The sequence below is a fragment of the Piliocolobus tephrosceles genome, chromosome 10, assembly GCF_002776525.5.
Source record: "Piliocolobus tephrosceles isolate RC106 chromosome 10, ASM277652v3, whole genome shotgun sequence".
NCBI classification, from domain to species: Eukaryota; Metazoa; Chordata; class Mammalia; order Primates; family Cercopithecidae; genus Piliocolobus; species Piliocolobus tephrosceles.
The window spans coordinates 127,138,440-127,154,274 of record NC_045443.1 but is presented as its reverse complement, the minus strand read 5'-3'; the positions used below and the strand labels follow the sequence as shown (position 1 = coordinate 127,154,274).

Below are 15,835 nucleotides of genomic sequence, written 5' to 3'. Positions count from 1 at the left end.
CCCAGCCAAGTTCATAGAGCCCTGAATTCTAAATCCATTCACACCAGACTAATAACCCCTTCCTTTAAAGGAGCTCAGATTTCTTAAAATGCAATGAGACATAATTAAAGGGAAAAAGTATCTTTAGCATATAAAAGCCTAAACCTCCTTGGGCTGTAACTGGGAATGTGTATTCTGTTAAAACTTCACATGAATGGAAGTGTAACCAACAGAAAGCTTCAAAGAACTTCCTATATGGAAAAGCAGTATGTCAGTGTGTGCCAACGTTCATCAAAATTTTTAATAACCTTTGTTTCTACATTTTAGGGTTTATCTTAATAATCAGGAGTGTTTACCTAAGCACGGTGTTCACATTGTTACTGATAATAGAAAAAAATTAGAATCCTTAAGTGCTAGGAATACAGGCGTAATTAAATAACTATAACATTTCACAGAGCAAAATGTAACAGAGCTGATAATGGTGTTTTAAAAGATTTATTGGCATGAGGAAACGCTCTCAATTTACTGATATGTTAAAAAAAAAAGGCATGAAATAAAATGTATAGAGTAGCAATCTGATTTTGTTAATAATCAAATGTATATGTGCATATTTATACACATATATACATATATGTACACACACACATATACACATATACACACACAATATAGTCAACAGGCTAAAAGTGAAATATAACACAACTTTAATAACAGTGAAATTATGACTATTTATTTCCTCCTGAATTCAAACCATAAAATGTTGAGAAGCTACCGTGTGCTAGGCACTGTACTGTATGACACCAATGGCAAACAAAACAGAAAGTGTATGTTCTCATGATCTTAGAGTCTCATTCTTTCATTTGTTGACACTTGCCAAATCTTTTGCAATAAACATGCCTTAGTTTTATTAATTAGAAAAATATATGCCAGGGTTTTGATTCTTCTATTGTTCTTATAAACTCACAGTAGAAAAATTATGCATTTCCTTCAAGTGTGAAATTGAGGTTGACATGAAGGGAACTGTCAAGGTATTAGAAAATGAAATTATTTATCCTCCTTAGGGTAAAAAAAAAAAAAAAAAAAAAAAAACTTTCTTTGAAAGTTACTGCCTTGTGATGATCTTGTAGTTATATTCATCAATACATTTTTGTGTTGGCATTTAAGTGACTATCTTTTTGCCAGGTAAATTAGAATGAATCGATTCTATTGTACAATAATCTTAGGCTATATATTAAAATAATACAAAGAAACTAAGGACGTCGACAAGTTCCAAGGCAGTGGATGTATTAGAAGTCGAATTTTCTTTTACAGCATAAATATCATCAGAAAGAAGCCAGGCTTAATTTCTCCTTGTTCCTTATTCAACCGTGCCTGCCACATAGAAAACTACCTCCAAACTAATTTCTGAATGACCTTGAGATGGGGTTATGGGCCTAAGAAATTGTATCAGAAGCCTCAGGCAGGATTTATGAGAAGATATGGATTGAATTTTGCATGGGGAAGGAAAATTTTATTTAGTATTTATTGTCCAGTGCTATTTTAGCATCAGGCAATGAAACAGCTTGACACCCTTAAAGATGCTCCCGTGGGTCCACCCTGCTCAGAGGTCAGCAGGTGCCATCCCAGAGAACCATAGGAACAGCAGGTGGCTAGTGTTTTCCCCCACTGAATGGCCCTGGCTTCTCTATCTCCCTCACCCCCTTTGATTGTAGACATGCTCAGACCCTACGACTCACCCCTTTTCTTTAAAGTATTATATCTACCTTTAGACCTTTTGAATTGGTAATCTGAGTACTAATACCTCACATTGGTTAATAGATAAATATGTACCCACTTCTTCAAACGGTTTTACCTAGAGCTTATTTCAATTTAACCAACTTGATTCTTCTAATGCTAAGGGTAGGCAAAAAAAATCTCATTGCCATTTGATGGATCTTGAAGCTGAGGCCCAGGAAAATTTAGGTAACTTACATTACTTTCTGTAGTGGGCTGAATAATACCTCCCACTCCCACTCCCACTCCCACCCTCACCCCAAATATGCCTGTGTCCGGAATCTATAGCCTGTGAATATATAGCTTACATGGTAACAGTCTTTGAAGATGTGATTAAGTTGAGGACCTTCAGATGAGACTAATCTGATGGGTCCCATGTAATTACAGAGGAGAGAAAAGCAAAGGGAGATTTGGTGTCAGAAGTAGGAGATGTGGTAATGGAACTAGAGGTTTGATGGATTTGAAGAAGGGGCCAGAAGCCCAGGAATGTGGAGGCCTCTAAAAGCTGAAAAAAGCAAGGCAATGGATTCTCCCCTGAAGCCTCCAGAAAGAACCAGCCTGGCCAACACCTTGATTTCAGGCTTCTGACCTCTAGAGATGTAAAGTAGTCAATCTGCATTATGTTAAGCCTCTGTATTTGTGGTCATTTGTTACAGCAGCCATCGGAAGCTAGTACATCTCCTTAGTTCAGTTCTGCAGTGATGGTGTGTTATGGTTTGGCAATTCAAGTCTCATCTTGAATTGTAGCTCCCATAATTCCTACATGTTGTGGGAGGGACCCAGTGGGAGATAATGGAATCATGGGCGTGGTTTCCCCCGTACTGTTCTCATGGTAGTGAATAAGTCTAATGAGATCTGGTAGTTTCATAAAGGGAACCCCTTTCACTTGACTCTCATTTTCTCTCTTGTCTGCCACCATGTAAGATGTGCCTTTCACCTTCTGCCATGATTGTGAGGCCTCCGCAGCCACGTGGAACTGTGAGTCCATTAAACCTCTTTTTCTTTGTAAGTTACCCAGTCTTGGGTATGTCTTTATCAGCAGTGTGAAAACAGACTAATACATGGTAGAACTAGGTTTCAAACACTGGGGAGGCAGATTCAGAGCTGGATCCCTCAGTCAGATGTTGCACTTACAGACTTTTGGACTTGGATCAGATCCCCTGGAGTGAGGAAAGCAAAATGATTAAGTGAATGTTAATGCAGGTTCACAGGGTCTGAGTCCAAGTCCACTTCCTACAACCGATCAGCTGTGCAATTGTCTAGAATGTGTAGCCTCTTGATGTCCACACACATGGAATGGATGTAATAATGACACATCAAGCAGTCCTGAGGATGAGGAAGTGAATGCATGAAAAGCACCTTGTGTGGTTCTTGTCTCATTGTCAATGTGATTGTAGGGGAGAGAAAGGAATATCTTCTCCTCACTTTCTGCATGGTTCATGGCTGATACCGCATAACAAAAGACAGATTAACAAGAGAAAAGCATAACGAATTTATTTAACCAAGGTTTTATATGACACGGGAGCCTTCAGAAATAAAAATCGAAAGAAAACTGTGGCTTTATGCATAGGTTCAATGAAGAATGGACAGTTATGTAGAAGGGTGATTGGACAGAAAGGGGTATGGTCTGTTGGTAATAAACTGGAGGGGGGTTTGGGATATAGCAAGGCTATTTGTTTAGATTCTCCCTGGCCTTCAGATATAGGGCAGGACCCCTCTGGAATGAGGCTATTACAACCTTCTCTTTGGAGAGAGGTAGTCAGAGAATTCCTTTATGACCATGGGTCAGGGGAGAATGGCAGGAGGAGGTATAGTGGCATTCTTGTTTCTGCTTCTGCGGTATTCTCATCACCAAAGTTCCATATTTTAGGGAATTATGTTCTGGGCCCTAGGATCATGGCCACATCCAGTAATAGAAGGCACGCTAAGATTTTATAAAGCCAGAAGGGTTTGCAATGTCAACTTTCAATCACATTGGTAGTGCTCTAAATTTATTTGTTCATTCATTTGTCTATTCATAATCATTTTATTTGTAACTATTAAGTGGGGAAAGGTGTATGTACAAAACAGCTTTTCTGAAATTAGTTCAAAAAATCATGCAGGGCTGGAAACCAGTGTACTGACAGCAACAAGACACAGCGTTCCAATTTCTGGGGAGCATTAAGTATGTGGTTGCCTGGTTTCTTCTGGGAAAGTCAGTGGGCATCTAGATTAAGAGAAAAGTAAAATAAAGTGGGTAGTCCTGTATACGTGGTGCTTACAGAGCAAATACTGATTGAAAATATGCTGAACTGGGGCTCTGGGGAGATGCAAGAGTTAATGTTCTTCCAGAAAGGCCTCATGCTGTAAAGCAGCCGTTTATGCTAGCAGGCTTTGATTAAATGAGTCTCTCTGAATGACTAAAGAGCAATTCTATTATAGGCAGTCCTTGTTTTCCATCACCAGGCATTCTGGAACATCACTAATCATGGAGCATATTGTCTTACACTGGACTCTATTTTCCCATAGGAACAGTGCTGCAATTTCAGGGGGTTGGAGGGTGTTGCATTCCTTCCTGAGGGCTTCAGCTTCAGACAAATCATAGCTATCAAGAGAATGGATCATAAAAGCAACATTCTAACCATCTTCAACATCAATGATCATTTCACGCAGTGAAATTGCATCCGTTCTCTCCTGTTCAGCAAATGTATATTAGGCATCTAATTTACACCACATACTTTGTTAGGCCCTAAGGATGCAAAGATGAATGCTGGGGATGAACGAACAGTCCTGCGTGTTCATTCAGCTCACATGCACAGATAAATCATTTCAATTCACCGAGGTTAGCGTGATCAGAGATGGGTGTACATACTATTGATGTTCTAAGAATCCCCTGGGCTCTACGCACAACATAAAAATCTAGCTCTTCAATGTCAAAACTCAGACCATAATTTGTCAGCTGTGGTTTATCAGTAGGAACACTACAGTTAGAGTGAGAAGATATATTTTTGATTTCTATATCAGTTAAGAATCTGTCTATTGAAAGAGACAGAAAATCCAGCTCCAACTACTTTATTCAAGGGAGAAAAAAGTAACAAAGAAAAAGATTTAATGCAGATGGTGGTGGTGGTGGTGGTGGTGATAGAATTATGGGCGCATGAAACAAAAAGTCTTGAAGTAGACTACTGCGGTTGGATATGATTTGTTTGCCCCCACCAAAATTCATGTTAAAATCTGGTCCCCATTATGGCAGTGTTGGGAGATGGAGTCTAGTGGGTGATGTTTGGGTTATGGGGTCAGATCCCTCATCAATGGCTGAGTGCTATGCTCATGGTAGTATGTTCTCACCCTCAAAAGACTGAATTGGTTCTTGAGGGAGTAGTTAAGTTCTCAAAGCCAGTCAAGTTTTCTCCTCTTCACACATGTATGCTCCCTTGTTGACCTTCTCCATTGTGTTGTGATACAGCATCAAAACCCTCACCAGAAGCCAGGGCCATGCCCTTGAGCTTCTCAGCCTACAAAACTGTGGGATAAATAAGCTGCTTTTCTCTATTAGTTACCCAACCTCAGATACTTTTTTCTAGCAACACAAAATGGACTAAGACACTGACCTTCAAGTATGGCTGGTGTGGTGGTTTCAAAACACGTCTAGAAATTCTTTGACACTCCTGCCTTCAGAAGGTGGAGTCCAATAACCCTCCTTTTGAATGCAGGTTAGATGTAGTACCTTGCCTCTAATGAACTCCTAGCAGAATGACGGCGTGTGCCTTCTGAAGCTGGGTCCTAAACTACATTTCTACTTCTGCTTTGCTCTTTCTTGAGGCACTCACTCTGGACAAGCTAGGCAGCTGCCATGACATGTGGACATGCAGGTAGCCAGTAGAGAGGCCCACGTGGGGATGGACTGAGGACTCCTGCTATGGTCAGCACAAACTGACCAGAAACATGAGTGAGCCTCCTTGGAAACAAAGCACCTAGCCCCTAGTCGATCACAGTCCTGGCCAACTTCAGATGGTAACCCCTGAGCTGAAACAACCCAGCTAAGCTGCCCCCAAGTTCTTGACCCTCAGAAACTGTATAGCTAATAAATATTTATGTTGTTTTGTTACATCACAATATTGCTCGGTTTATGGCTTAGAAGATGTCACCAATGTTCAGTGTCTCTCTGTCATCTGATTTGTCTCTGTGCTAGCTATAATTCTCAGAAGGGCTCACCTCTTTTGATGATAAATGGAATACAACAGTTCTGACATCAAACTGTCCCATTTTCGAGTTCAGTAGAAAAGATACTACAAAGTCTCTCTCCAGTAGTTCCTCCAGAAATCTTGAGATTTACTCTGATGACACCAGCCTTTGTCCTGTGCCTCTCCCTGGGCCAGTCCTGTTGCTGCAATTTAGGTGCATGCTGGAGACACAGGAATAGGGTCAGAGCCATTGAAACTCAGAAAGTAGTGGGGTGAGAGGTATCTTTCTATCTGTCAGACCATGGTCTTATTAGGAAAAGAGGAGTTGAATCAGGAATTATTTGAGTAGCTACCATTTTTCAGGCACAGTTCTAAGCACTGCAGATGCTTCAGGATAAAACAACAACAAAAGAAGAAAAATGCCTACATTTCATAAAGTTTACATGCAAGTGGATGAATTCTGGGTAGTTAAACACACTGTAAATTCAGCTAGTCATCCCATATTTATTATTTAACAGCTGTGTGACATTAAATGGGCAACTTTCTTCTGAGTCTTATTTTCCTCATCTGGAACATTAAGGTATAAAACGTCTTCTCCCTCCTTGGCAAGATTTTTCTAAGGATAAAATGAGGTAATAAAAGTGAAAACAATATATAAAGCACAGAATATTATTGTTTTCCATATTAAAACTGATTTTGCAGCCCAGGAGGAAATACTTGCAAATCATAATGCTGACAAAGGATTCATATCCAGAATAGAAGACAAATGACCCAGTTAAAAAATGGGTAACATATTTGAACAGAGATTTCACAAAAGTAGATATACAGATGGTAAATAAGCACATGAAAAGACTCCCAGCACCTTTGGCTATGAAAGAAATACAAATTTAAACTACCATGAGTTACCATCACACATCCACTACAATGGCTAAATTTTAAAAGACTGACAAAGCCTTATACTTGCAAATTCATAGTAATTGTTTCACAATAACCCAAGTGTCCAACATCAGGTGAATTGATGAACAAATTTCTATGTATCCATAAATGGAATAAGACTCAAAAATAAAAAGGAATGACACACCGGTGCACATAACATAGATGCATTGCAAAAAAGATTTTGACTGACTGAAAGAAGCCAGACACAAATGATTATATACTATACTGTTCCATTTATGTGAAAATAGAAGGCAAGTCCAATCAATAGTGACAGAAGGCAGGTTAGGGATTACTGAGACCAGAGAAGAGAAGGAAATTGAATTAACAGGTGCACGAAAGAAATTGATGGGTTGGTGGCTATATTTTATATCATGATTATGATGTGTTTACATGACTATATACATTTATCAAAGTTCAACCAACTATATGCTTAAAATGGGTGCACTATTTATGTGGAACTACAAAAGACCTAGAATAACCAAAGCTATCCTAAGCAAAAGAACAAAACTGGAGGAATCACATTACTTGACTTCAAATTATACTACTGAGCTATAGTAACTAAAACAGCATGGTACTGGCATTAAAACAGAGACACAGACCAATGGAACAGAATAGAGAACCCAGAAGTAAATCCACATACCAACCGTGAACTCATTTTTGATAATGGTGTCAAGAACATACATTAGGGAAAGGACAGTCTCTTCAATAAATTGTGCTGAGAGAAACTGAAAAAAATAATTATTAGATACTGGAATACAACTATGGGGAGAAGACTATTTCTTAAACAGTTTTACATGGATTTGGAAAACTGATTATCCATGTGCAGAAGAATGAAACTAGACCCCTATCTCTTGCCATATGCAAAAATGATAATCAAAATAGATTAAAGACTTAAATCTGAGACCTTAAACTATGAAACTACTACAAGAAGGCATCAGAGAAACTCTCCAGGACACTGATCTGGTCAAAGATTTCATAGGTACTAACCCACAAGCACACACGCCAAAACAAACACAGATAGGATCGCATCAAGTTAAAAGTCTGCACAGCAAAGGATACAATCAACAAAGTGAAGAGACAAGTCACAGAATGGGAGAAAATATTTACAAACCACCCATCTGACAAAGCATTAATAACCAGAATATATAAGGAGCTCTAACAACTCTATAGGGAAAAAATCTAATAATCTGATTTAAAAATAGGCAAAAGACCTGAATAGACATTTCTCAAGAGAAGTCATACAAATGGCAAACAGGCATATGAAAAGGTGCTCAACATCACTGATCATCAGAGAAATGGAAATCAAAACTATAGTGAGATATCATCTCACCACAGTTAAAATGACCTTTATCCCAAAGAGAGACAATAATAAATGCTGGTGAGAATGTGGAGAAAAGGGAGCCCTTGTACACTGTTGATGGGAATGTAAATCAATACAGCCACTATGGAAAATGGTTTGGAGGTTCATTAGAAAACTAAAACTAGAGCTACCATAAGACCCAGCAATCCTACTGCTCGGTATATACCTGAAGGAAAGGAAATCAGTATATCGAAGAGATACCTGCACTCCTCTGTCTCTTGGAGCACTGTTCACAATAGCCAGGATTTGGAAGCAACCTAAGTGTCCATCAACAGATTAATGGATAAAATGAGGTACATATATACAACGGAGTACTACTCAGCCATGAAAGAATGAGCTCTTGTCATTTGCAACAGCATGGATGGAACTAGAGATTATTGGGTTGTAAGTGAATAAACTAGGCACAGAAAGACAGACATTTCATGTTCCGTCTTATTTTGGTATCAGAAAGTCAAAACAATTGAGCTCATGGAAATAGTATAATGATGGTTACCAGAGGCTGGGAAAGGTAATGGGGGGCAGAGGGGGAGGTAAGGATGGCTAATGGGTACAAAAAAATAGAAATAATGAATAAAACCTAACACTTGATAGCACAACAGGGTGACTATAGTCAGTAATAACTTATCTGTACATTTAAAAATAACTAAAAGAATATAATTGGATTGTTTGTAACATAAAGAATAAAAGCTTGAGGGGATGGACACCCTATTCTCTGTGATGTGGTTATTATATATTGCATGTCTGTGTCAAAATATTTTGTGTACCTCATAAACATATATAGTATGTACCCACAAAAATTAAAAATTAAAGTGTACACTTATATGTAAATTGTGATTCAATAAATTTAACTTGAAAATAAATTAATATTTGACTACGCCCTCATTGACCTTCTGAGACTTCAGAATGGCACTTTGGAGAAAAGTAAGAGAGAACAAGTTTCTCTAAAAGTGGCCTCAGAAAATTTCAGCTGGCATAGTTTTCCACATTTCTGCCCAGCAAGCTGAGGCATTCTGAATCATTCAATTGGCTCTATTGCTCAAAGTGGTAGGTTCAGTAAATAATGTGTGTAATCAGGAATTGCAATATGGTGAACTGCAGGCCAGATCAGGTCTTCAGATACATTTTAGTTCACCCACACTATGTTTTCACATTGGGACATTTTACATCCAAATGTAGACCTCTGGCTTCTCATGCAAAATGATAAGATCTGCAGCACTGGGTCTGTCACTCTGTAGCAACCATCAGCAGGAATGGAGTCCGGTACCCTACGTAGGAGGAATCATACTGCAATTTTCATCAATGCATATTCCGCTTAGACCCAGCATTCATTGCTCATTTTTTAATACGTGATTACTCATTGATTTTTTTGAGACTCTTAGTTTATTCAGTATGTGTATTTTGGGGGATACATTTACAAGAAGTGTGATATACGCAATAGCTCCTTTAATTTTTATAATAATCTGGTGAGATCGATATTCTTATTTCCTCTTTATGGGGGAGAAATGTAAGGACAAGAAATGAAGCAATTTTCCTAAGGTCACTGAGGGTAGGATGTCCTAGTTTTGAAATTTGAATAGTCTCTTTCTCTTCTGCAATACTTTCTATTGGCAACAAGAAGAAGTAGGAAGAGGAAGAGGAGGAGAAGAGCAAATATTTTACTAATAAGAGCTAATAGAGTAATTATCTGCTTTCTTTATACTTTTGCATTTTCATTTATCCAGTGCTTCAGCTAGCACACAGTTCGTGCCTAATTGTTGCTGCTGTTGCTGTTGAACCACATTTATTTTCTCCATAAATATTCCCAGTTTCTTTTTTAATAAAATATTTCTTCCATGCTGACACTTGAAAAAACTTCCAAAGCATGATGGTTTCAATGGATTGTATAACTCATGAGAGTATTTTATAACATAAGTTAAACTCTGTAGCACAATATTGATAACACTTTACAGTCTAGATTCTAATACTCTGTTCAACATGTTTTGCCCATCAATTCCACCATAACTGCCAGCTGTTCCCAAATCTAGTGAGAGCTTCCATTGCTATTCCCATCTTCCTAAAGATAGGATAAATTAGCTTATCACAAATCTGATGGGTTGGAATTGTATACTCAGGAGTATGCAAAAGAAGGACAGTGTGCACGCCATGACGCTGAGTTGATAGTGGACCAAATAGAATATGTGGTGGAATTTTGGTGTCTAGCCTATACAGTGTTAGACATGAAAATCAGTAGACTTTCTATTTTTTCATGTTTTTTTTTATTTCCATAGGTTATTGGGGGATAAGTGGTGTTTGGTTACAGGAGTAAGTTCTTTAGTGGTGATTTGTGAGATTTTGGTGCACCCATCACCCAAGTGGTATACACCGCACTCAATTTGTAGTCTTTTATCCTTCACACCCTTCCCACCCTTTCCCTTTGAGTTCCTAAAATCCATTGTGTCATTCTTATGCCTTTGCATCCTAATAGTTTAGCTCCTGTTTATGAGTGAGAACATACCATGTTTGGTTTTCCATTCCTGAGTTACTTCACTTAGAATTATAGTCTCCAGTCTCATCCAGGTTGCTGTGAATCCCATTAATTCCTTACTTCTTATGGCTGAGTATGTCATTGTATATATGGGCAACACTTTCTTTATGCACTCGTTAATTGATGGTCATTTGGGTTGGCTCCAAATTTTTGCAATTGCAAATTGTGCTGCTATAAACATGCATGTGCAAGTATCTTTTTCGTATAGTGACTTCCTTTCTTCTGGGTAGATACCCAGTAGTGGGATTGCTGGATCAAATGGTAGTTCTACTTTTACTTCTTTAAAGAATCTCCACAGTTTTCTACACAGTGGTTGTACTCGTTCACATTCCCACCAGCAGTGTAGAAGTGTTCCCTGTTCACCACTTCCACACCAACATCTGTTATTTATTTTTTATTTTTGATTATGGTCATTCTTGTAGGAGTAAGATGGTTTTACATTGTGCTTTTGATTTGCATTTCCCTGATCATTAGTGATGTCGAGCAGTTTTTCATATGTTTTGATGGGATTGTTTGTTTTTTTCTCACTAATTTGTTGGAGTTTGTTATAGATTCTGGATATTAGTCCTTTATCAGATGTGTAGATTGTGAAGATTATCTCCCACTCTGTGGGTTGTCTGTTTACTCTGCCTACTGTTCCTCTTGCTGTGCAAAAGCTCTGTAGTTTAATTAAGTCCCAGCTATTTGTCTTTGTTTTTATTGCATTTGCTTTTGGGTTCTTAGTCATGAAATCCTTGCCTAAGCCAATGTCTAGAAGAGTTTTTCTGATGTTATCTTCTAGAGCTTTTATAGTTCCAGGTCTTAGATTTAGTAATTGATCCATCTCATGTTGATTTTTGTATAAAAATGAGAGATGAGGATCTAGTTTCATTCTCCTACATGTGGCTTGCCAATTATCCCAGCACCATTTGTTAAATATGGTGTCCTTGCCCCACTTTATGTTTTTGTTTGCTTTGTCAAAGATCAGTTGGCTGTAAGTATTTGGGTTTATTTCTGGGTTCTCTATTCTGTTCCATTTATCTGTGTGCCTACTTTTATGCCAGTACCATGCTGTTTTGGTGACTGTCACCTTATAGTATAGTTTGAAATAGGGTAATGTGATGCCTCCAGATTTGTTATTTTTGCTTAGTCTTGCTTAGGCTATGTGGGCTCTTTTTTGGTTCCATATAAATTTTAGGATTATATTTTCCAGTTATGTGAAGCACGATGGTGGTATTTTGAAGGGAATTGCATTAAATTTGTAAATTGCTTTTGGCGGTATGGTTATTTTCACAATATTGATTCTAGACAAACAAATGCTGAGAGAATTTGCCACAACCAAACCAGCACTACAAGAACTGCTAAAAGAAGCTCTAAATCTTGAAACAAATCCTGAAAACACATCAACACAGAACCTCTTTAAAGCGTAAATCTCAGAGAACCTATAAAACAAAATTACAATAAAAAAAAACAAGGTATACAAGCAACATGATGAATGGAATAGAATCTCACATCTCAATACTAATGTTGAATGTAAATGGCCCAAATGCTTCACTTAAAAGATACAGACTCACAGAATGGATAAGAATTCACCAACTGACTATCTGCTGCCTTCAAGAGACTCACCTAACACATAAGGACTCATATAAACTTAAAGTAGAGGGGTGGAAAAAGACATTCCATGCAGATGGACACCAAAAGCAAGCAGGAGTAGTTATTCTTATATCAGATGAAACAAACTTTAAAGCAACAGCAGTTAAAAAAGACAAAGAGGGACATTATATAATGATAAGAAGCCTTGTCCAAAAGGAAAATATCACAATCCTGAATATATATACACCTAACACTGGAGCTCCCAAATTTATAAAACACTACTAGACCTATTAAAGAGATAGACAGCAACACAATAATAGTAGGGGACTTCAATACTCCGCTGACAGCACTAGACAGGTCAAGACAGACAGTCAACAAAAAAACAATGGACTTAAACTATACCCTGGAACAAATGGACTTAACAGGTATTTACAAAACATTCTACCCAACAACCACAGAATATACCTTCTGTTCTCCAGCGCATGAAACTTTCTCCAAGATAGACCATATGATAGGCCACAAAACAAGCCTCAATAAACTTAAGAAAATTGAAATTATATCAATCACTCTCTCAGACCGCAGTGGAATAAAACTGGAAATCAACTCCAAAAGAAACCTTCAAAACCATGCAAATACATGGGAATTATGTAACCTGTTCCTGAATGGTCAGTGGGTCAACAATGAAATCAAGATGGAAATTAAAAACTTCTTTGAACTGAATGACAGTAGTGACACAACCTATAAAAACCTCTAAGATACATCAAAGGCAGTGCTAAGAGAAAAGTTCATAGCCCTAAATGTCTACATCAAGAAGTCTGAAAGAGCATAACAGACAATCTAAATTCACACCTCAAGGAACCAGAGAATCAAGAATAAACCCAAACCCAGCAGAAGAAAGGAATTAACCAAGATCAGAGCAGAACTAAATGAAATGGAAACAAACAAACAAAAAAATACAAAAGATAAATGAAACAAAAAGCTGGTTCTTTGAAAATATAAATAAAATTGATAGACTATTAACAAGATTAACCAAGAAGAGAGAAAATCCAAATGAGCCCAATTATAAATGAAACAGAAGATATCACAACTGACACCACAGAAACACAAAAAATAATTCAAGGCTACTATGAATACCTTTATATGCATAAACTAGAAAACCTAGAGGAGATGGACAAATTCCTGGAAAGATACAACCCACCCAGCTTAAATCAGGAAGAATCAGATACCCTGCACAAACCAATAACAAGCAACAAGATTGAAATGGTAATAAAAAATTACCAATAAAAAGAAAGGTTCAGGACCAGATGGATTTACAGCTGAATTCTACTAGACCTTCAAAGAAGAATTGGTACCAATCCTACTGACACTATTCCACAAGGTAGCAAAAGAAGGAATCCTCCCTAAATCAATAGACTTTCAGATGAATTTTTAGGAGGTATGGAAACTTTGAAATTCTTGAAGGACATAAGAGAATCAACTGAAGAATTAGAGGATGATGATGATGGCGATGGTGATGATGAGGGTGGTGATGGTGATGGCAGTGATGGTGACAGTGATGAGGGTTATGGTGATAATGGTGATGATAGAGATGGTGATGATGTCAATAATGATGATGATGATAGTGATGCTGGTGATGATGATGACAATAATGTTGATGGCAATAGTGATTATGATAATAGTGATGCTGGTGATGATGATGACAATAATGTTGATGATGGCAATAGTATTATGGTGATGATGGTGATAAGAAGATGAGGAGGAGGAGAATCTGGAAAGTTGTGTTTCAAAACTGAAGAAAAGAAGAAATAATTATTAGATGCTCAGATGTAACTGCAGAGAGAAGAATAATTGTTCCCTAAACTTTGGGTCAGTCTTTTTGCTTGTCTCCCATCTTGTTTTAAACCTGTGTTTAAACTCGCTCCTTAATATATTAGTAAAGTAGGTTAAAAAGTTAACCTTGTAGATTATTATGGATATTATTCAGAGGATGAATGACCTGTGGGGACTAAATTATGGTGCTCTGATTTGCAATCTATAAATGACTGCAGATTCTAGATTTAAAATGTGTGAATAAAATGTTTTAAATTGTTTAAGAACAGTCACTGTGTACTTACATAAGTTTTTTTTTTTGCTTGGAATGTCTTCCCTTTCTTCTTTCTCTCTCAAAATATACTCATCCTTTATCATTCAGCTTAAATTCCTCATTTCTGAGAGTCCCCAACACCCAGTCCCCTAAACAAAGATACAAGCACCTTGTTTTTCCTGCCTACTTTCAGAATACTCTATCCATAATCCATTTGCTTATTTGGGTTTTTACCTTCTTACATAGTCTTGTGGACTCTTTAGATTTCTTCTGTCGACTTTCTACATGTGACATATAAATATTAAAGGTGCCAAGAAAATAGCAAATAATATAAAATCACTTTGACTTAGTCTTTATGACTTGGAAGGAAGTACAGGTTTGTCACCCGCAACAAGATTCTTCATACTTACTGTGAGGCTATAAATTTTCTGCAGTACTGGGCATCCATGACTTTTAAATGACCATCACTCGTTCCCCTTTTCATTCACTCGTTAAATATTTATTGGACACCTATTGTGTGATAGGTACTATTGCAGATAGCAGAGACATAGCAATAAGACAGACAGTCAAGATTATTGCCCTCATGAATGTTATTTTCTAATGGCAAAGGCCAGACTAATAAATAAATAAGCCTGGGAACCACAGCTCCCCAATGTTCTGTTCATTTTCTTGGGGTAGAGCTAACCTCACCATCTGACTCTAGGTCAGGGAGTGGCATGATCTATATCTAGCTAGTTCCCCTGGTCATGAGTATTGGTCTGTAGATGAATGAGTGACATATTTAGGTCCAATGAATATCAATGCCAGAACTTTTGCAGGGAATAAACTTTCTTTCTTTCTGTTTCTTTTTTCTACCTGGAGCTGGTAGAATGGAAACTGGAAGCTTCTAGAGATTAATTTGATGTCATATAGCATTGCTCTCTGCCTGTAGAGTACTCATAGAGGAAAGAAACAAATTAAAAGAGAGGTGACGAATACCTATGACCGTGTTTGAACACCTAGTTCTAGTTATGCCCGAAGTCAATATTTTTTCCAAGACTTTTCATGTACATGAGTCAGTAATACATATTTGCTTAAACTGGTTGCAGCTGGGCTTATGCCATTTGCAGCCCTATACACCATGTTACAATTCTGACTATAAACTAAGTAATTAGCATGCCTAATTGAGAAGCCACTATCTGATGATTGATATTCAGTCTCAATGATGGCAGCAATGGTAGCAAACTTGGATTAAGAAAGTCACAGAAATTGGGAACAGGGATTATAAGTTCTAGGATGTTCATTTCACAGATGGAGGGCTTGAATGTGCAACGGACGGAGGATTTTGTTCTGAGCCTAGATATTTAGAAGCCAGTTTTGATGGCACCCAACATAGTGATGATCACAAGCCCCACATGGGTGTTATCCCCTGTTGGATTTAGGAGCTGCTGCTGGCGGGGCATGGT

General features: G+C 37.7%; 1 protein-coding gene across 1 annotated transcript in view; it reads left to right on the top strand.

The window, feature by feature from the left end:
- The window catches only part of TMEM132D (transmembrane protein 132D), an 810,921-nt gene that overhangs the window by 385,367 nt on the left and 409,719 nt on the right, over positions 1-15,835 (top strand). The window lies entirely within an intron of this gene.